This window comes from Chrysemys picta, chromosome 4 (genome assembly GCF_011386835.1).
Source record: "Chrysemys picta bellii isolate R12L10 chromosome 4, ASM1138683v2, whole genome shotgun sequence".
NCBI classification, from domain to species: domain Eukaryota; kingdom Metazoa; phylum Chordata; order Testudines; family Emydidae; genus Chrysemys; species Chrysemys picta.
In genome coordinates this window covers 143061931-143085151 of record NC_088794.1, presented here as the reverse complement: position 1 = coordinate 143085151, position 23221 = coordinate 143061931, and the positions used below count along the sequence as shown (strand labels likewise).

General features: G+C 45.7%; 1 protein-coding gene across 6 annotated transcripts in view; it reads right to left on the bottom strand.

Annotated features, from left to right (window-relative positions):
• RTN1 (reticulon 1) overlaps positions 1 to 23221 on the bottom strand; it is a 185802-nt gene that overhangs the window by 95204 nt on the left and 67377 nt on the right. Inside the window, exon 1 of one of the 6 annotated variants that reach the window (XM_065593813.1) lies at positions 5458 to 5619. The exons of 4 other annotated variants lie outside the window; for them this stretch is intronic. The gene's annotated coding sequence lies outside the window, so the exon portion shown is untranslated. Of the gene's footprint in view, positions 1 to 4915; positions 4981 to 5457; positions 5620 to 23221 lie in introns of those variants that run through there. One more of the 6 variants, XM_065593812.1, reaches the window with a different exon arrangement.

The window sequence follows — 23221 nt, the reverse complement described above, 5'->3', positions numbered from 1 at the left end:
CCTGCACAAAATGAAGTCAATTTCTTGTCAAACACTCAAAGGAACGGGTACCCTTCTGCTCTGGGCTTCGTTTAAACTCCCTGAGGTCTAAGCGGCTTCAGCAACATAAATGCTTTGAAGAGACAGAGGATACATCTACACAGCAAAACAAAACAAAAAAAAACCCACCCAAACCCCATGGCAGTGAGTCCAAGAGCCTGGGAGAACTGACTCAGGCTTGTGGGGCTCACACTGTGGGGCTCAAAATAGCAGCGTAGACATTCAGCCTCAGGCTGGAGCCCATGCTCGGAGACTCTCCCCACTCACCGGGTTTCAGAGCTTGGGCTCCAGCCCAATGGAATCACTGAACGCTCATGAGAAAACTTAATTTTCTAACACTGCATAACACCTACAGCGAAGTGTTAGGTACAATACATCACAGACAAGAACTTGGGGCTGGGGCAAATTAGGAGTGACTCCATTGAAGCTAGTGGAGTTACAGCTGTGGGAAGCTGTCATGAGAGAGACATCTCAGACTCCTAGAGCAAACAGAGTCTGAAGATTTGAAATCATCAGCTTCAAATCAGGATCAAATCTAATGCCCAAGGGAAAGCAGCCAAAACTAGGTCAGAAAGGACACGGCTACGTGAGCTTAGGCTCACAATCTAGAACAATTGTCTAAGTATTTTTTCCCCTATAGTGTCCAACCATTGCTCCAGCAATGCAGCACCACTAATGAGAGCAACAAGTAAGTGGAGCACTAGAATAGATCCGCCACTTGTGGCTGCTGTTATTTTGTTTATGATAGTGCTACTTACTGGTAAGAATGGTGAGAAATGTTAAAAGAAAACAGGCAGTATAGATCCAGCCTACGTAGGACCAAGGGGAAGATGTATTGGGGCAGAGTGAAGGAGACAAGGCACCACGAGCAATTAGCATCAAGAAACAAACACTAAAAGCAGAAACAGTCTGATGCAGACAACCAGTCACCTGGCCACTCACCGGGCCAGGGATCTAAAACGCTTGCATTGTTTGTTCCTGTGTTAAGTGATTTCTCTCTATTTTTAGAAGCGGGAGGAGGGTGGTCAGAGGACACATCTAACATGTCAACTGAACATTTTTTGACAGTACATTAAAGGAAGAGTTTAATCTCCAAGGCACTGGCAGAATATGAGTTAGATTTACAGCTGGTGTAACTGGTGTAGCTCCACTGGCTTCATTTTACATCTACTGAGGATTTGGCTCTATAGGTTTTGACATAGATGCTACAAAAACTTCTACTGTACATTTAAAGTTAGATATATGAAAATCAGTTCCTCCTTTACTTAGCAGCCAAAATTGGAATTTTGGGTTCTGTTCCTGCAAGAGATGAAGCTCCAAGCAGGGATAGGAAAACCTTTGTAGCCATTGCACATTTCTAATGAACATACCAACCCATGTGCTATTTCAGGAACAAAATGATACAGCCGGGAGACACTCCACATCTTTTGTGTTATAAGAGCTTTTCAGAATGAAGAAAAATAAGAGAGTAGAACCACGAATCTCCAAAGTTCTGAGGGGACACCAGAAATATATAGATAATTAATGTGCCAGCCTGGCAAGCTTTGGAATCTGTGTTCCGGGCCAGTGGGCAATAAAGATTTCAAAGCCACCTGGGCTGAGTGACTGCCCCACTTATTGAAAGGTTTCTAGGCTTTCTAAAGGCCTTAGATAATCAGGGTTTCATTGTGCTGTTTGCCTTCATTCTGAACTATTGTTTCTTAAAATGGCGTGATGTGGGGGCTAGATTGTCCTTTGGCCTAGTGTCTGTGTGATGGTCAATGTGACACCCTGGCACCCCCTTATTCACCACTGTCCTATAATTAGGATATGTTTTGCACAAAGCATGCCTTGTGAGGTATCGTTCTAAAAGTCTTGATCTGCTAAACATTAATATCTCATTGGATTGTATGTGCTATCATTCTATGTGAAGTTATGAAGTATGTGGTACTAAAACACGCTGTGAGGTTGAAAACACCCACAAGCAGCCTTTCAGGTACAATAGTAAAAAGGCCAAACAATGTTAATGGCTTATTAAAGAAATGCAGACAAGCACAAGGATTACCCCAGGAAGTGTGTACAATAGAAACCTTTCAGAGCTAGCACTACACCATGGGAAGTGTTTGACTCGGGTTACAGCAAAATTGCTTTTCAGCAAGTGGGAAGAAGATATAAAAGGGGAAAATGACATCATGATGGTACCGCACTCTCACAACAACAACACACGTGGAAACACCTGAGGAATAAAGACTGAACTGGGGGAAGTGATGGTCCCAAGCTACAGGGATTTCTAGCCTGTTTATGAAAACCTGGGAAACCCAAGCTGCAAAGCAAAGGCAGCTTGTGTCTTAAGAATCTGCCAGCCTGTTTCTCTCTCAGGATGAGAATTTGCTAATTCATATCCTACCTATCTAGTATGTTAAGATCAGTTTGTGGTTTTGTTTATTTACTAGGTAATCTGCTTTGATCTGTTTCCTATCATTTATAATCACTTAAAATCTATCTTTTGTCATTAATAAACGTATGTTATGTTTTAATCCAAACCAGTGTGTATTTGTCTAAGGTGTCTGGGGAAAATCTAAGCTTGGTTACCACAAGTGTGCATGGTCCTCTTCACATTGCGGGAGAGGTGGACCAGGTAATAAACCCATATAGTGGCCAGATTTGACCAGGGCAGGATGGTACTGTTCTGGGGTCCTAGACTGGAAGGCTGGTGGTTAGAAAGCCTGCATGTAACTGCAGCTGGGTGTGTCCCTATCTGTGTGAATGCTGGTGAAAGTGCAGACTGGAGGGCTTTGCAGCTTGTCACAGCAGCACAGTGTGAGAGGGAGCCCAGGCTGGTGGGTCAGAGGGCTCAGTGGTACCCCAGCTCCAGGTGGCACTCTGGGGGGAACCTGTCACAGTCGCCACCTTGACTGACACCCTGGGGACTGAACCAGGGACCTAGACAGATAAAATCATGAGCTGCTACAGCTTGAGTTAAAAGATCATACTCCCTCACTGGGGCTGTAGCAGACTCTGTGGATTAGGCACAGAGGATGGGGCAGGGGAAGACACCTGAAACACATACTCAGCAGTGGGTTACACCAGTGCAAGAGGCATAAAGATCATCACACACACATCCCCACATCCCTCTGACTGCCCAGTCCCTGGGTCTAGCAATACAGAAGCAAGGAAGTGCTGCATACTCGCTACTCATGGTTTGGAAAAGATGGACATGGATTGGACAGAGCCTTGTCTCAGCCCCACCCCCTCCTCAACAGACTGGCCTGCACAGCTGTGCTACTGCAGATATCATCTTTTGCTTCCAGTATAGGAAAGCAGCAAATTACTATGCCCCGTCACAAGGGGGAAGCCAGGTGGAAACTGTGTCTTCCCTGTGTTGCGCTTGGGGAGGCGCAGCGATGTACTGCCTCAAACAGGGTTTGTGGCAAAGTCACAATCTCTCCCCCAGGGGTCTTACACAGTGTAACTGGTATTTAGTAAAGCTTTCCTGTTCGCTTTGAGAGTAAGCCTAACTTCAGGTCTATAATTTGTTGGAATGTATATTATTAAAACAGGTGGGAGTGAACAGCTTGATCTAACACTGTGCACAATCTGAGATTGGTTGTTCGGATGTGCCACCCTCTGCGCAGCCCTTTGTTTGGCTTTGCAAATGAAAAACAAACAGAAGCGCCCAGATCACAATCCCTATTGTCACTTTAATAAATTCCCTCTATGCACAGGGAAAGCAGGTAGCTATACGAACCATCACACAAGGTAAAACTGATTAATATCCCCACTAACCAGCGTGCATTCATTTTCTTTCTCTATCTGATGCGTGGGCTAATAGCTCCTGTGCAGTGAAAACAGAACAGCAGCCCATCATGGGCCATATTCATAGAATATCAGGGTTGAAAGGGAGCTCAGGAGGTCATCTAGTCCAACCTGCTGCTCAAAGCAGGACAAATTGCCAGGCAGATTTTTGCCCCAGCTCCCTACATGGCCCCCTCAAAGATTGAACTCACAACCCTGGGTTTAGCAGGCCAATGCTTAAACCACTGAGCCATCTCTCCCCCCATATTAGGCTCAGTGACTGTGAACTGACATTTGAGCAGAAGGCAACAGCATTTTTTTCCCTCTGAAAACAAACTAGATGCTAGGAGGCCACCAGGCTAAGGAAGAACAGTACACAGAGGGATTCAAAACATGCATAATTGATACCAACGCTGCACCAGTTCAGCCCATTGCATGCTGCAAGGAGCCAGTTAAAATCTGCAGTCGTTGGCAGTAATATCTGACCTAGATACTAACTTCAGTTCAACATGGGAATTCTATTCTTAGACTACTCAGCGTAGCAAGCCGTTCTTGCAGGGTGACCGTGGAATGTGATTTCCTGAAACTGTCGGCTTTGTGCTGTCACTACATATGTGTGCCGTGTAATTATGTTCACAAAACACAGGAGCTGGCCTGAGCAAGGGGTGACAGAGCGGAGAACGAACCCTGCCTCAGAGAGTCAGAGTCCCTCCCCTGCTCTCTCCTTCCACTGGGGAGGGAGTCAGGATTTTTAAAGGCACCGAAAGATGCAGACAGGCTATGGTCGGCATCTCAATCTGAGCAGGGGAATGCGGGGGCTTACTCCCCACTACAGTCCTGTACTGCCAAGTAAGGACTGTGACAATCTAGCCCCAAATAACAAAGTGTCATGGATACTGTGACATTTTTAGGCCTGATCTGATTTTAGTGCTGATTGCTTCCAACAAGCTGCTGATCACCTTCCTCTCATACTGATCTCTAGGGGCACTGAGAGAACCCAACACATTTCAGGGAGTGTCTAGCACTTTGCAACATGTGTCCCTTTATCCCTTGGCCCACGCAGGGAGTAACGGGGACTCCCATTTGGACCCTACCAGCTCACCTGTTTCAGCGGGGCTCTTTCTTTCTCATGTTGAGAGTTGCTACGTGTCCCAAATTTCGCACAACCTTGCTGGTTGTAAGGGGCGTTCCCATGGCATGAGAGCCTTGCTGGCAGGATAACTGTCCCAAAAGATCATTCGAATGACAGTTGTCAGTGCATCTAGAGGAGTTTGTTTTTCAGGACAAAAGGAAATAGGTGTATAACAGGGTGGCACCCACCTCTCGCGAGGGCCCCCTGGCTGAGTGCATGTGCCTGCAATCTCCTAGTTTGTAGTGACCCCTGTCAGTGGTTTCTCAGGTGGGTTTTCAGTGACTCAGCCCTCTGGCCGAGTCACACACACTGTCTGTATGTGAAACAGAACAGACCCCTTCTGGGGTATACAGTCCACCAGGGGCCTATCCCAGTACCCCTCAGTTGGTATCTCTGTAGCCCTCTGTGGGCTCAGTCTTTTACTAGTCCCAGCCCTGGTATGGGGCCATACCCCCAGAACTTCCTTCCTGGAGACATTGTCTTCCTGCAGCCCTCCCTGGCTCAGTTCTTACTCAGTTCCAGCAGCCAGCCAGCCAGGAGCTCCCTCTTGCTCCCCAGCTCATCTGTCCATGGTCCTGCTGCTCCTTCAGCCAACCAGGAACACAGTCCTCACTCCAACATCTCCAGGCAGCAACTGACTGACTCTGGCCCTGACGCTCCTTTTATGTGAATCTACTGAGCCCTGATTGGCTGCTCCCTGCAGCCTCCCTCATTGGCTGCTTCCCCGCAACCGCTCTAAACCATGTGGAGGACTTGTCTTCCGCTCCTCTCTGGGATGGGGTGTGGCAGGACCCTGAGGCCTCCAACCAGGGGCCTCTGGGCCTAGTCTACTCCGTCACAAGGTAGCAATCCTAACAGAATCCTTACAGGAAAATATTGTTCTCTAATAGAACTTCAGGGCTCCCAAGACCTCCATCTACCACTGCTAGATTTATCCGTGGAGCCAAGAATCCCCACCCCTGTTTTTCTCTAAGTTGTTTATGGAACATATGCTTTAACAGAGCTGCAAATTCTGAGCTTGACATTACGAAGACATCAACTGCTCACCATCTAACTAATCTATTCCATCTGTTGTACTTGCAAGGCACCCATTACCATGGTAGCTGTGATAACATTTTGAGTTCACCCTCCTGAGGAAAAGGAATCAGGAAGACCTTTTTAAGCATGTTCAGCATTGGCCTAATCTTGCTTCTGCTGAAGTCACAGCGAGGTCAACATGAGTGCTTTGGAAAAGCCCACCCACACTGTCCACAGCAAATCCTTAGGGAGATCAGTTAATGAGGCTGTAGTCACCCGGCTAGTCAAAACATTTGTTAAAACTTTTTTTTTTTTTACAAAAAGTTGGGTTTCCAACTAAAGTGTTCATGGCAAGTGTTTGCTTCCCTCAGCGTTTTTCATTTCAGTTTTTCACTGGAAAATCAAAATCCCCCAAACTGACCCTTTTTTGTTTTCTGCCAGTTTTCAGCCAAATTTTTTTTATTTTTTGACAAAAAGTCAAAAGTTCCTGCAAAAAAAAAAAAAAAAAAAATCCAAACATCCTACCAGCTCTAAAAATAAGTTATCTTTTGCCTGCATTGTCTAGCATTTGCCAAATGGTCTGAATAGGAGGAGAAAGCCAAACCACTTTCTCTTCAGTCCTTTCAGTCTCCTCAGGAGTCATTGTGTCAACTCACAGGCTGTACCTGTACGGTGCCAGGAGACACTTGGGATTTGATTACTGGAAAAGCAGTGCCAAATAAAACTGGCCAGCGGGTGAGGAGGAATGCCTTAGAATTCCAGTTTGTGGGACTTGTTTTACAGTTTAGAAACTCCCTTTCTTCCTCCCTCTTTTCAGCTGTAGTAATGGAGCTCTCAGAGCTGCACAACCCTGCTACAGTATGGTGCCCAAAGGGACATGTTGACTCCTTGCTGCAAGTGGCACAAAATAAGTCAGACTGCAGCATTGCCAGACAGAATATATGGTCTTGTTTTCATTGTCTTGCCTTTTTTTCAGTGAGGTCGTTCGTCTGATTGTGTTTGGAACGGCTGCATTGACCCGTGGCGGCCTACATCTAAAGGCAAAGACTACAGCAGTGTTTCTCAATCAGTTTGATACCAGGGACTGGCTTGTTGCCTTCCTAAACTGTGTCAGGGAGATCTCAGGGACTGGCGCCGGTCCATGGACCAGTCGTTAAGAAACACTGGTCTAGAGCACCTACCGAATGGAAGAGGATAAGAAAAGGCGAGAAAAAGTCAGCTGAAGATGTGAAATCCTAAAATGGTGGTCGACTGACTCTGACTGGATGATTCACAGCAAAAGGACCCATCAGTCTACACAGCTGACAACCAAGTCATGGAACACACAATTGTGCCACATGAATTGTATTCAGTCATAAAAAGCTTCAAAAACAGACTCCAACGGGAAACTGCTGAGCTTGAATTGATATGCAAATTAGATACAATCAACTTAGGCTTAAATAGAGACTGGCTGAGCCATTACAAACATTGAATCTATTGCCCCATGTAAGTACTCTCACACTTCTTATCAAACTGTCTGTACTGGGCTATCTTGATTATCACTTCAAAAGTTTTTTTCCCTCTTACTTAATTGGCCTCTCAGAGTTGGTAAGACAACTCCCACTTTTTCATTCTCTCTGAATGTGTATATATATCTCCTCAATATATGTTCCATTCTATGCATCCGAAGAAGTGGGCTGTAGCCCACGAAAGCTTATGCTCAAATAAATTTGTTAGTCTCTAAGGTGCCACAAGTACTCCTGTTCTTTTTGCAGATACAAACTAACACGGCTGCTACTCTGAAACCTGTATTTCTATTGTTCTCACTCTGCTAGCTTTTGCTGTGAAAGTTCCTCCATGTCATCTGTTAACACCGTCCACGTTTCCACTGTTAACATCATCCTCACTATGACAATCCAAACATTATGGAATCCAGGAGGAGATTAGCACACTGGCATATGCTGCAAGATGGCAGATGGCTACAAGCTAGTCATAGTGGGATGTCTGAGCCACTCACTTTCATTTTCGCCTGAAAAATTGTGATGTAAAGAATAAAGAGAATATGTACTGCGTGCCTGATCCCAAATGAAAAACAATGACTAATGGGGGCATTTGATATGGGTTTATGACAAACATGTATCTACAAATATCATTATGAGAAAAGACCTTTTATCATCACCAGATGCAGCAAAGAGCACATAACTTCTCATTGTATATTGTACTGCTCTGTAGACAGTGTGAAAGCATCTACACATTGATGCATAAATGATAAATGCAGATGACCGGAAAAGGTCAATATCTTTAAGAAAGCTAGGAGGAAGGATCTGGTGAACTATGGGCCAATTAGCATGATGCCTATTCTGGGAAATATTTGAGTGTGTTCTGTCATAAGTGAGTCAGAAGGACCGTTGGGAGAAATGTGTCTAATAACTGACAGAGATAGATTCATTAGAAATAGGTGATGCTAACCAAATCTAACAGCCTTCTTAGACATAACAACTGATTTAGGAGGGAAAAGGAATGAAATGGATGTAGTATACTTGGATTTCAATAATACATATGATATAGTGTCATCTACAGTCATAAATATATAACACGTGTATTGGAAACTGATTGAACAGGCACAGAGAGTACGAGTTAATGGTAAGGTCTCCAAGTGGAGGATGTTTGAGGGGTTGGAAACAGAGACCCATATTATTAAATAATTGCATTAACTATTTACAATGCAGGAAGTGTCAATTCACCAAGATGATTATCCGCAGAAAACACCAAATGTAGAGAAGTAGCAAATCAGGTCAGAACCAAACTGCAAAGAGTGGGCTGTGGGCAGTGAGCTGAGATTCAGTATGGCAGAATGTAAAGGATTGCACCTAAGAAGGGGCACTAAACAGCACAGATACAGATTATTGGGACAGCTAACAGGGAAGCCTAAGAAAGACATACAGAGTGACAGTCAGTGAAAGAAGAGCTCATAGATCAACACAACATTGAGAAAAAAGGCAAACTGTAGCCCAGGGAGCTAGTTTAAGGTATCTTCCACAGCAGTAACGCAAGAAACCTACAGGCCTACATCCTGTAAGACAGTGTTTCCCAAACTTGGGACGCTGCTTGTGTAGGGAAAGCCCCTGGTGGGCCGGGCTGGTTTGTTTACCTGCCTCGTCCGCAGGTCCGGCCGATCGTGGCTCCCACTGGCCGCAGTTCGCTGCTCCAGGCCAATGGGAGATGCTGGAAGTGGCAGCCAGTACGTCCCTCGGCCCATGTCGCTTCCAGCAGCTCCCATTGGCCTGGAGCAGCGAACCGCAGCCAGTCAAAGCTGCGATCGGCCGGACCTGCGGACAGGGCAGGTAAACAAACCAGCCCGGCCCGCCAGGGGCTTTCCCTACACAAGCGGCATCCCAAGTTTGGGAAACACTGCTGTAAGATATTCACTTAAGAAGTTAGCATAAGGCTTTGAGGGCTGTGAGCCTTAGCATAAGTGAGTTACACAACAGTGACCCTGAATTATTGGGGAACTGGGAATATTACATTTAGGGGATTTTTGTATAAACTGATACCAGGTAACTGCAGGAATATGAACTGATATCAGCTTTTGGATATATTAGAATAGGAACATCTGAAAAAGTACAACTTCAAAGCTGGCTTGGCAATGAATTGGTGTATCTGATAATAAGCTGAGATCATTAATATACTAACCTCTAGGATAAGGGCACTCCAACATTATTACAGTGAGGAAGTTAGTTATGGACAAGGAGGCCATCCATCCATAGGAATATTCATGGCAGTAACGAGGCCCTATAGTAGGCCAAACCACTATGTAAGCTTTGAGATCTTGACCATCGGATTTGCTTGGCATGCCAGAGGCAGGGTACGACACTTGTGGAACACCACCTGTCTCCCATCACTAGGTCTCCAAGAAAAGACTGTGACTATACGTAAGGGGATGGTGCAGGACATGACCACCTTAATGCTTCGCTACAGCTATATTCACATTTGGGTTGGAACATTTGTGTTTTTACTTATTATGCTAATAACAGTATCTAAAGCTTTGCTTTGCCCTCAGTGTGTCATGGCTGTGCACCTTGGGGTTCCTAACCAGATACTGAACTTAATTCTGTTGTGCCTGATTCTGGGACTAGAACCTTTTAAACATCAGAAATTTAATCACTGGAAATAACTAATAATCAATCACCACTCAATGAATCAGGCCACATAATACTATTCCTGGATACCCTTAATATACAGAAGTCACATTTTAAACTAGTGTGTTTCTATAGACCACTTACACAAATAAGCTAGAAACGTTGTTTGGTTTCCTACAGTTTAGGAAAGGTACAGAACCCCCCCCCCTACAGAATCTACAAAAGAAGGCACCAAAAATGGTACTTGCGTTGGAGGATAAGGCACATGGGACAAGCAGGGAGGTTAAGGCACAGATTAGGAAAGGCACAGACCTCCCCCACCCCCCAGAGAATCTACAAAAGAAGTCACCAAAGATGGTACGAGCGTTCGAGGATAAGTCACATGGGACAAGCAGGGAGGGTAAGACACTGTGGCAGCTAAATTTACATACTGTGGAAAGGGGAGGACTCAGGGGACATGATCACAGTCTATATATACCTCTCAAGGTACCAATATAAATGAAGGAAGGGAATTAGTTACAGTCCCAGAAGATAGAGCAGTGGTTTGAATTTAAGGAAGAAAAAATTAGCCTAGATGTTAAGATTTTTTCCTAACAAAGCAAGAGGAGTGATCAATGCACCATCACTGCATTAGAACTGAGCAGACATGCCTGAGAGATGACATAGGATCCAAAAGGCAAGGAGTGGGGCTGGATGACCCCAGATTTCTTTTCTGGCCTCACTAACTAAGGGCCAAATTCTGCCTCACTTACTCACGCTGAGTAATACCTTAAGACAAGGGTGGTTGCATGGATCTCAGATAGACTACTCAGAGATTCTGAGACACTTGCTCATGGCTAGCTGTACCTTGCACTGAACATCGCTCCACTGGGGTCAATGGGCTTGTTCGTGGAGTGAGGCACTACTGAAAATGAGGAAGGGTATCAGGAGCTGACACAGAGCCAGGTGCTACTCAGTGTGAGGAAGGGTTGCATAATCAGGATCTATGTTTCCCGTTTCCAACAAAGAGGGTTACCCACTTTGAAGATAAAAGTGAAATGACATGCATGAAAGAGGCCAAATTAGGCATGAAAACAGGACTGTTTTAAGAGGACTTGTTTAGCTTATACAGGAAAGCACAAGCAGATATGCAGTTATAACACAAGCCAAGTATACAGCAGTGCAGAGCAAGGACATTCAAATAGCTCTGAACAACTGGATGTGAAGAAACTCAAAAGACCTCTTTGGAGATTTATTCCCATTTCTTTTGCCTAGGAGTTCCCCGGGGGGCATTACCACATGCAACAGAAAGGTCTTACTGGAATAGGATGCCATAGTGAAATTGGCTTTGGGGTCACTATGCCACAGCCTGTGTTTTACTAAGTAGAAATTTGTAAATAATTAATGGCAGATACCCACTGAAGTTTGCTCAGGAGCAAAGGTTACTGAATGAGGGGTCCTGGGGAGCTTTTTACATGGACAGGGCAGGCCAACTATGATAGACAAATCATCTTGAAGAACCATGGTCAGAATCCTCTGCATCTAAAAAGACACTATGCTAGAGACTTTACAATAGGAAGCTTCCAAGTGGGAACTGGAAGGATATTTCCCCACCAGTTCCCCAGGGAACACATCTCCTTTATACTGCTTTCAAACTCTCCTCCTATCAGAGAAGAGGGCAGAGACCATCTCAGCAAGGAAGGAGGGTGTGTGCACTAGACCGTGTGGTAAGAGCCTGTGGTGAGCACTTCCAGGCAAGTGTGACTCACCTCCCGGAATACCAAAGCCACAGCAGAAGGAAGCAGAGACATCTCCTGCGGAACCATCCAGACCACCAGTGCAGAGGGATTCTCTGATGAAGAGACACTCTTCCCCACCTAAGGAGTTTGGTGAGAGAGGCCATCCAGCCCACATCCCAGAAGATCTGGAGCAAGTCCAGTGATGGGAAGCTGGAACAAACCTCCACAAATACGCCTTGTTCACGGGATGTGGAATGGTCTTAGGAAAGAAATTCTGTTTGGGAAAATAGGGTACTGTTCAGGCAGGCTGCCACAGCTCTCTGAGGGATAGTCAGGGCAATAACGGGGTAGGCACAGAAAGTAAGGCTGGGTCTACACTACCCGCCTGAATCGGCGGGTAGAAATCGACCTCTCGGGGATCGACGCTCTTACTCCACCAGCAGAGGTGGGAGTAAGCGCCGTCGACGGGAAGCCGCAGAGGTCGATTTTGCCGCCGTCCCTACAGCGGGGTAAGTCGGCTGCGATACGTCGAATTCAGCTACACTATTCGCGTAGCTGAATTTGCGTATCTTAAATCGACACCCCCCCTGTAGTGTAGATGTAGCCTAAGAGAGAGAGGGCTTGGTTCTCCACCATGTGTCTGATCAGCAGAGCAAAGCAGCTGGAAGGATGCTCTAAAAACTCAGGTGAAGATTCCCCCTGAACCAGGGGGATTCATAGATTCCCAGATACCAAGGCCAGAAGGGACAATGGTGATCATCTAGTCTGATCTGTAAAACACAGGCCAGAGAACTTCCCCAAAATAATTCTTAGAGCAGATCTTTTAGAAAAAACATCCAAACTTGATTTGAAAATGGGCAGTGATGGAGAATCCACCACAACCCCTGGTAAATTGTTACAATGGTTAATTACAATCACTGTTAGAACTTTACGCCTTATTTCCAGACTGAATTTCTCTAGTTTCAACTTTCACCCATTGGATCGCGTTACACCTTTCTCGGCGAGACCGAAGAGCCCATTACTAAATATTTGCTCCCAGGTAGATACTTATAGACTGTAATTAAGTCACCCCTTAAACGTCTCTTTGTTAAGCTAAATAGATTGAGCTCTTTGAGTCTATCACCATAAGCCATGTTTTCTAATCCTTTAATCATTCTCGTGGCTCTTCTCTGAACCCTCTCCAGTTTATCAACATCCTTTTTGAATTGTGGACACCAGAACAGGACACAGCATTCCAGCAGTGGTTGCACCAGTGCCAAATATAGAAGTAAAATAACCTCTCTACTCCTACTCAAGGTTCCCCTGTTTATGCATCTCAGGATCACATTAGCTGTTTTGGCCCCAGAGTCACACTAGGGGCTCATGTTTAGCTGATTAGCAACCATGATCCCCATGATCAACCATGATCTTTTTCAGAGTCACTGCTTCCCAGGATAGAGTCCCCCATCCTGTAAGTGTAGCTACATACTTTGTTCCTAGATGTATACATTTGAATTTAGACGTATTAAAATACATATTGTTTGTTTGTGCCCAGTCTCCCAAATGATCCAGATTGCTCTGAGTCAGTGACCTGTCCTCTTCATTAGTTACCACTCCCCCAATTTTTGGGTCATCTGCAAACTTTAACAGTGATAATTTTTTATTTTCTTGCAGATTATTGATAAAAATGTTAAGATAGCGTACGGCCACTATCTTCCAGGGACCACATTGGAAACACATCCGCTCAGTGATGATTCCCTGTTTACAATGACATTTTGAAACCTATCAGTTAACCAGTTTTTAATCCATTTAATGTGTGCCATGTTAATTGTTCTACTTTTTAAAACAAAATTTCGTGTGGTAACAAGTCAAATGCCCTGCAGAAGTCTAAGTATTTTATGTCAGCACTATTACCTTTATCAATCAAATCTGTAATCTCATCCAAAAAAGATATCAAGTTAGTTTGGCAGGATCTAGTTTCCATGAATCCATGCTGATTGGCATTAATTGCATTACTGGCCTTTAATTCTTTATTAATCAAGTCCCGTAACAGCTGCTCCATTATCTTGCTCAGGATCGACATCAGGCAGACAGGCCTATAATTATCCTGGTCATCTCCTTGATCTTTTTAAAAAAATTGGCACATCAGCTTTCTTCCAGTCTTCTGGAACTTCCCCAGTGCTCAAAGATTTATTGAAAATTGACATTAATGGTCTAACGAGCTCCTCGAGCAGCTCTTTTAAAACTCTTGGGTTCAATTATCTGGACCTGCTGATTTAGAAATGTCTAACTCTAGTAGTTTGTTTAACATCCTCCAGAGATACCTTGGGAATGGAAAGAGTGCTAGCATCACCAAATGATGAGACTGTAACATCTGACACCTGAGCGGCATAAAGGCTGTATATGCAGCTCTATGTCACATACTTGCCTTACTCAGCAAGAGGAGGATGGGGCATGCTAGAGGGGAGAAGAGCTGGCTCAGGGTGAGAACGCTGAAGTGAGAGAGCTCTCAGGCTGCTCTAAATTATGCTGGGGGCCATTTTAGCCCCTGGCTGGTCCAGGATTTGGGAAGCAGCAAAGTGACTTAGGGCCAGATTTTTCAAGGTAATGATATCCATGGGATTTATGCGCCAACATACCTTTGAAAATCTGGCCCTGAGAGCATAACCTTGGCCCAGCTGAGGGCTGAGAGCAGAGAGAAGGATGTGGGCATCATCTGTGTGTGATGTATTTTGGGCTCTAACCCAGGAGGCTACTCATATGGCAGTGTGGTTGCCATGGTGACAACTTATCAAATATTGCCAGAATCACTGTCTTAACGTCTCATGCATTGAAACTAAGTGTGATATGCAAAAGCACCCCCTAGCCTTCTATTATATGATGCCTTTTTACTATGCACATTGCATCCCCTATATCTGAGGACCAATCTTTTTTCTGGAGTGTTTCAAAATAGAGGGTGCAGGGGATGATGAGAATTATAATTGTAAGGATAGGGGATTGTGTGAAGCGAGGGGGGGATTTGCAGTGGGTTATTTTAGGGAATGGCTACACTGCAAAGAAAAACCCATGGCACCGAGTCTCAGAGCCCTGGTCATTTGACTCAGGCTTGTGGGGCTTGGGCTGAGGGACTACAAATAGCAGTGTAGATGTTCCCACTCGGGCTGGAGCCCAGTAACCGAGAACATTCCCCCTCACCGGGTTTCAGAGCCTGGGCGCCAGCCCGAGTGGGAATGTCTCACTACTAGTTCTGGTACTGCAGCCCAAGCTCCCAAACCTGTGTCAATTGCCCTGGGGTCTGACATGTGGTGCTGCGGGTTTTTCTTAGCACTGTAGACATGCCCTTCAATGGCTGCACTATGGGCTTGATTTGCATTTACAGACGTGAGGATTCAGGCAGGTGCCAGGATCCTACCCTTGAGGAGGCATGTGACAACGTCAGGGTGCTGCAGTCTGTGATGGGTTAAGCTCGGGGCAGAGTATAAAGGGAGGGGGAAGCTAGGTCTAAGGGAAGGCCCTGTCCTCTCCCCGCTGGCTGGCTGGTGCAGGGGAAACTGATGGGAATTGTTGCCCAGTGCAAGCCCTGAGCAAAGGGCCTTAAAAGATTAATGTCTGAAACATTATTACCCTTCCCTGGCAAGTGAAACTGCCCATCAGTTAACAGGGCATCATAACACCCCTTGTGTGCTCTGTGCCGCCTCGCTCCTCCCTCCCAGCTTTGTGACTTCTGCTACCGCCCGCATGTCTCTAACAAAGTGCTCTGCAGTCAGGGAGCAGAGACCCCCTCTGGCAGCACTCCTCTGCCCCGCTCACTCTAAATGCAGAGGGGAGCTCCCTGCGTTGCTTCAGAAGGATCTTTGTGTCCTGGTGGGAGGATTTTTACAAGCTGGGGAGGTCCTGACCAGTGGGACCTGGCAGAAGAGGTGTCAGGAGGGAAGGAGAGGAAAGTATTTGTAATGGCAATTTAGGGATGGAGGGATGGACATTGGTGAGGGGATAGGAGGGAGAGAAAGTGAGAGAAGAAAACAGAACGGGGGCCAGAGGCTTACAACCGGGGAAAGGGAAACTTCCCATGGAGTGAAGTAGGTGGAAGGGAATGAGCATGTGTGGGAGCCGGTTGGGAAGAAAAGGGGGCAAAAAGACACAGTAGAAGAAAGAGAATGTGACCTGGAAAAGGGGAAAAAGAGAATTGGCTGAGGGAGAGAGAGAGAGAGAGAGAGAGAGAGAGAGAGAGAGAGAGAGAGAGAGGAAAATGAATTAAAGTGATGGTGAATATGGACTGAAAAGAAAGAGAAAATGGAGAAGAGAAAGAAAATAAAGTAGGAGATGGGAGAAAAGAGAGAAGGAACTAAAGAAATGGAAAACAGATCTACAAATGCTAGAAAGTACATATATCCCTATACATACAACTTCAAGGTTAGTTGATTTTATTTCCAGTTTCCTATTCTTGTTCACTCCAGACAAAGTTTTAAGGGGGATTTTTAACTATATACAAAGTATACTATGAACCTCTCTCACTTTGGGCTTGGAGGAAGGGGACAAAACAAATCTTGGCCACAGGGAACCCACAGACATAAAGGGCCCTGTCTATCCCCTTTTCAGAGTAAAGCCGGTAAGCCCATCAGACTATCAGAATAAATCCAGTGCTTATGAATAAATAACTAGGTTCCTGCAGATGAAGCTGCAGCAAAGAGCTATTCTCAGACACATGCAAGACCCAAAACAAAATAGTGTTCTGGAAAGAACACAGCTAAAGATTGCACCATAAATAATTGAATGTCAATGCATCATCAGGGTTTTAACTCTTCTAAAGGGCCAGATCTTTCCCCCTGCATCAATACTGAGCAGTGGAGCTCTACACGGGTTGGGGATAAGGGATTCCATGAAGACGAGGGCAAAGGAGGAACTTAGAGCATCCATAGAGCTCTGGCAGAGTCGCTCCGTAGACGCTGCTGAGAGCACTGAGGTTGTCCTAGCTCCGCAGGAGACAATGGCTGGGGGATTGGCATCACTCGATACCTGCCTGGCTGACCCCTGACAACCCCTCAAGCTCTGCTGTGCTTTAGTGCAAGGGGAACCCTGATGGAGCAGACCCTCCCCAGCACGAGTTCTAGAAAACCTGTCCCCATCCTGCACAGTGGAACCCACCCAATAGATGCAACCACAAAGGGGAATGAAAGGGGACATGCCCCATGCCACACTTTAATGCCATGGTGCTGTCCTCATCAGGGGAGCTGAGAAATTTGTGCGCTCGCATTCCAGCTCGCCCTAGTGTACCTGGGTGCCTCCCTGAGCAGCCACTCCAAGAGGAGGTTTCAGAGTAGCAGCCGTGTTAGTCTGTATCCGCAAAAAGAAGAACAGGAGTACTTGTGGCACCTTAGAGACTAACAAATTTATTAGAGCATAAGCTTTCGTGGACTACAGCCCACTGAAGAAGCCCACTTCTTCAGTGGGCTGTAGTCCACGAAAGCTTATGCTCTAATAAATTTGTTAGTCTCTAAGGTGCCACAAGTACTCCTGTTCTTCTTTTTCCCAGAGGAGGGGCCAGGTTTCAAGAGATGTCCCCTATAAGCTGTCTAGAGTTTTTGGAGAGTATTGGGGACAACTTCCTGGTGCAAGTGCTGGAGGAACCAACTAGGGGCCGTGCTCCTCTTGACCTGCTGCTCACAAACAGGGAAGAATTGGTAGGGGAAGTAGAAGTGGGTGGCAACCTGGGCAGCAGTGACCATGAGATGGGCAAGTTCAGGATCCTGACAAAAGGAAGGAAGGAGAGCAGCAGAATATGGACCCTGGACTTCAGAAAAGCAGATTTTGACTCCCTCAGGGAACTGATGAGCAGGATATGAGGGAGAAAGGAGTCCAGGAGAGCTGACTGTATTTTAAAGAAGCCTTATTGAGGGCACAGGAACAAACCATCCCAATGTGCAGAAAGAATAGCAAATATGGCAGGCGACCAGCTTGGCTTAACAGAGAAATCTTTGGTGAGCTTAAACACAAAAAGGAAACTTACAAGAAGTGGAAATTTGGACAGATGACTAGGGAGGAGTATAAAAATATTGCTCAAGTGTACAGGGGTGTAATCAGGAAGGCCAAGGCACAATTGAAGTTGCAGCTAGCAAGGGATGTGAAGGGTAACAAGAAGGGTTTCTACAGGTATGTTAGCAACAAGAAGAAGGTCAGGGAAGGTGTGGGACCCTTACTGAATGGGGAAGGCAATCTAGTGACAGATGATGTGGAAAAAGCTGAAGTACTCAATGCTTTTTTTGCCTCGGTCTTCATAGACACAGTCAGCTCCCAGACTGCTGCATTGGACAGCACAGTATGGGGAGGAGGTGAGCAGCCCTCAGTGGTGAAAGAACAGGTTAAAGACTATTTAGAAAAGCTGCACATACACATGGAGCCGGATCTAATGCATCCAAGGGTGCTAAGGGTGTTGGCTGATGTGATTGCAGAGCCATTGGCCATTATCTCTGAAAATTCATGGCGATCGGGGGAGATCCCAAACGACTCAAAAAAGGCAAATATAGTGCCCATCTTTAAAAAAGGAAAGAAGGAGAATCTTGGGAACTACAGCCTCACCTCAGTCCCTGGAAAAATCATGGAGCAGGTCCTCAAGGAATCCATTTTGAAGCACTTGGAGGAGAGGAAGATGATCAGGTACAGTCAACATGGATTCACCAAAGGCAAGTCATGCCTGACCAACCTGATTGCCTTCTATGATGAGATAACTGGCTCTGTGGATATGGGGAAAGTGATGGATGTGATATATCTTGCTTTAGCAAAGCTTTTGATACCGTCTCCCACAGTATTCTTCCCAGCAAGTTAAAGCAGTATGGATTGGATGAATGTACTATAAGGTAGATAGAAAGCTGGCTAGATTGTCGGGCTCAACGGGTAGTGATCAACGGCTCAATGTCTAGTTGGCAGCCGGTATCAAGCGGAGTGCCCGAGTGGTCAGTCTTGGGACCGGTTTTGTTCAGCATCTTTATTAATGATCTGGATGATGGGATGGATTGCACCCTCATCAAGTTTGCAGATGATACTAAGCTGGGGGGAGAGGTAGATATGCTGGAGGGTAGCGATAGGGTCCAGAGTGACCTAGATAAATTGGAGGATTGGGCCAAAAGAAATCTGATGACATTCAACAAGGACAAATACAGAGTCCTGCACTTAGGACAGAAGAATCCCATACACTGCTAGAGGCTGGGGACCGACTGGCTAAGCGGCAGGTCTGCAGAAAAGGACCTGGGGATTACAGTGGATGAGAAGCTGGATATAAGTCAACAGTGTGCCTTTGTTGCCAAGAAGGCTAATGGCATACTGGGCTGCATTAGTAGGAGCATTGCCAGCAGATTGAGGGAAGTGATTATTCCCCTCTATTCGGCACTGGTGAGGCCACACCTGGAGTATTGCGTCCAGTTTTGGGCTCCCCACTACAGAAAGGATGTGGACAAATTGGAGAGAGTCCAGTGGAGGGCAATGAAAATTATTAGGGGGCTGGGGCACATGATTTATGAGGAGAGGCTGAGGGAACTGGGGTTATTCAGTCTGCAGAAGAGAAGAGTGAGGTGGGGAGTTGATAGCAGCTTTCAACTACCTGAAGGAGGGTTCCAAAGAGGATGGAGCTTGGCTGTTCTCAATGGTGGCAGATGATAGAACAAGGAGCAATGGTTTCAAGTTGCAGTGGGGGAGGTCTAGGTTGGATATTAGGAAAAACTATTTCATTAGGAGGGTGATGAAACACTGGAATGGGTTACCTAGGGAGGAATCTCCATTCCTAAAGTTTTTTAAGGCCCAGCTTGACAAAGCCCTGGCTGGGATGATTTAGTTGGTGTTGGTCCTGCTTTGAGCAGGGGGTTGGACTAGATGACCTCCTGAGGTCTCTTCCAACCCAAATCTCCTATGATTCTATGACATGGCAGCATGCTGTGATGATGCCATACCAAGTCTCAGCAGCAGTTTCCACCCCTTAGGGATTAGCAGCTGGTTGAAATTAGAACAGCCTCCAGGCTGCTCTAATTCAGTGCAGTGGGACTGGCCCTGCACTCAGTAGTGGCAGTTGGGCTGTAGCTGAGAATCCGGTTCTGTGTGATTTGAAATCAAATTCCTCCTTACATCTAGAACGATGAATGGTACAGTCATCAGCTGAGAAGCTTGAGAACTAACACAAGGCTTAGCTGCTCTCTGCTCATTTACACCCTTTTTTAAAAAAATGTATCCACCCTCTCTTCTTTCCCTTAGTTGCAATATTTCACCGCTGCCCTACACTAGGCAGGTTGACACATCTGGAAACGTACAGGGTAGCACACACCGATACATTCTGCAAAGTTGCAGTAGCAGCTTAGCTTTCAAAAAAAAAAAAAGCCACAAACAACCTTGTCCATCTGCCTTCACTCAACCAACTCTCATTAGATCTGAACTGACATAATGCAGGTGTGTCCTCTTGGTATTTCTTATGCTAAAAATGCCTGTAATTGCACCAGTCTCTGAGCGCCTGCACAGTTTATACTGATCAAAATGTGGTGAGATTACAGCACTCCTTAAATTGTCTTTTAAAGAATACGGGATCTGAAGAAGAAGTTAGGGTGCCCAAGTCTGCCCCACCCCATACATACCTGATAACCTTTTGATTCAAATGCCATGAATAATGGGAGTTGCAGCTCTGCTGGAGAATAGTTTAACACAAGCAGAACTGCCTGGAATGGCAAAAGAGCACCACAGTGAATTGGGAACACATCTTGAGAGCTGAGTAGGACAAAAAGACTATCACAACAGTGTTGCTAGATCCCCAGAATAGCAATATGTGGTGTATTGAGAACTGTGCTAAAATTAATTTTCAGGGAGTTGCCTGATCTCCCTAGCAGGCTAAGAAGCTCTTTAGGGAAGTGTGTGCTCTGAGCCTTGAGCAATCAGTCTGGAAAGAGCCAGCCTACAGCAGCAAGTGAAGTGAGTTGTCACTCTTTGCCTTAGGGAGCAGCCTGCCTTGTCCCCCTCTGGTTTTTGTTCTTGTGTGTTAAGGTTCTGGGTTTTGAGAAATAAAGTTATGTTACATTGCAACCTTCTAGCGAGGGTATTTTATGTTTTTATCTAACTTCTCTGTTTGTATGCTGTGAAAATAACACTCTGGTTCAGTGCTAAGGACCTGATCCTGGAAACACACACGTGGTTCATATTATGCATGTAAGTAGTCACATATAATTCAATGGACTGCTCATGAAAAGTTGGGAATGTGCATGAGCATTTACAGGATGGGGGCCTACTACTCCTCTATGTCTTACCATGATGTTCTTTTGGCAGCTATCCCACCCAAACGCTGTACAGGCCAGGAGTTAGTGAATGAAAACCTTAACAAAAGCATGGAAGGAACATTGCTCGGGCCAAGGATAATTAATTTGTGGAATGGGTTTGAAACACAGCAAAGGCCCCCTGTGACTTCATCCCAGAAAAAAACAGCTTCAGTTAAGAGAGTCCCAGAAGAGGCCAAGGGGTCTAGGGTGACCCTATGCCAGAACACACACATGAAGCTGCTGGTAGAGCTCCCCTCCATTCCAGTGTCTTTGGTCTTAAAATAAATACATAGCTGCACTAATACTGAGCTCCAGAATATCCTGGGGAGAAAGGCACTAGCTCACCTACGCAAAAGTTAGCCAAGTTGCTGAAAGGGGACCTATGTTGGCGCAGAGGTCTAAGTCACACAGCTCGTCTGAATTGCACCTGCCGTGGCTGCTGAGATGGCCGTACTACCTCAGGCTCAGATCGCCTTAAACTGAGCAAGGGTGAAGAACCCAAGCATATTCCAGCTGCTCCCAGCAGTGGGGTAGCCGACTCAGCAGACTGCTCTCCTTCTCTGAGCACAGGTTTTGGGGCCACTGCACTGCTGAAGGAGCTGCCTTTCAGATGAGATGTAAAACTAAAGTCCTGACTACTTACGATTTTAGAGGACCCGGGTAGTGGCATACTGGCTGCTCGCCTCCCCTTCGCTGTTTTAAGTAGATATACTACAGCATTCTTCGCTTCCTGTCCCAAATGACCATGTAACGTTCAACAGTTGCCACATTACACTCCAGAAATGGCTGCACTTCATTGCTGGTGAAGCCATTCTTGTGACTGTAAAGGGCCAAACCTTGACACTACTGGAGTCAATGGAAGTTTGGCCATTGGCTTCAATGTGACCATGATTTGAAAGTAGCAGGTCCCTTCAGGATCCCTGTGGGTGAAAGGTTTTATATACCTGGAAAAGCTTATTATTTTTCTCTCCCAAAGCCTGGCTCCTCGTCTTCAGAGATGACAATCAGGAGTCACTCGTCCCTGAGAGCACTCTGTCCTCGCAGTTTTCATGTACATCACATAGAACTATAACATAAGGCGCATGTCCAAGGAAATCTACTTAAAGTGTGTATTTATCAACAACAGGGAACCTCTCCAGTATTAAACAGAGATGTAGGTCCACTAAAAGGTGGGGGGTGAGAGCATGAAAACAGAATGTAGACTCCCTCTTTTTTTTTTTTTGCTTCTTTTTGTAAAGGGTATTTAAATAAACCCCAAAGAGTCTGGTTGTCTGTGCCACATTTAGATAACAATATAAAAGATGTACCCAAATCTAATGATCAGATGGGAGTTATTATATTCTGCTGCCTAAAATTCCCCTTATTGTTTTAATAGTGTCATATTCACACCTGACTTACCCTGGCAAGCCCAGGAGCAAGGTTCCAGTGGTCAGAAGCCTGCTGCTAGGACTGCTACAGAGACACAAGGCAACCTTCCCTCCCCCTTTGCCCGGAGGGGTAAGGAGAAGACCTGCAAGAAGCAGGTGGTGCTGGCCAAAGGTGGGGTGTGACCAGCGTTGTTCTGGATGCTTTGATTCAATTAATCCCTGCAGCAGCCCACACTGAAGAACCTTCTATATCGCCCCTGGCAGAAATTAAAGTTACTCCCAAGTGGTGTTGGTAGAAACAGCAAATGCTTTTGAGATGAATCTCCCTGGGTACTAGGGAGAAAACATTTTACCTCCTTCTACTGACCTGGGGGAACTCTGGTTATTCTCTTGACTTCCTGTTCTAAACTCTTCTATAGCATTGCTATGTTTCCATAGCAGTTTCCTGCCATGTTTCAACCCCAGAGAGAGAGAGAGAGAGAGAGAGAGCGCTGTTTCATTGGCGTGTGAAGCACTGAAATCATACCACTATTTTATCTATGAGTGGGTTAGATAGCACTGATATCGATGAGTCAGTTTCTAAAGGAACTGGGGATCTTTCTGTGATGAAAGGCACTATATTATCACCATTGTTATAATGATTTTCCAGCATGGAGAGGGGGAAGCACTGAAAAGGGTCCAGAATGACTCTTGGTGTGAGACTTTATGTTTGAAATCATGCTGGGATATAACTAGACATGTAGGATACTGTGGGAATGACGGGAATGCTTCATTGTCTCTGTATTCCATTTGT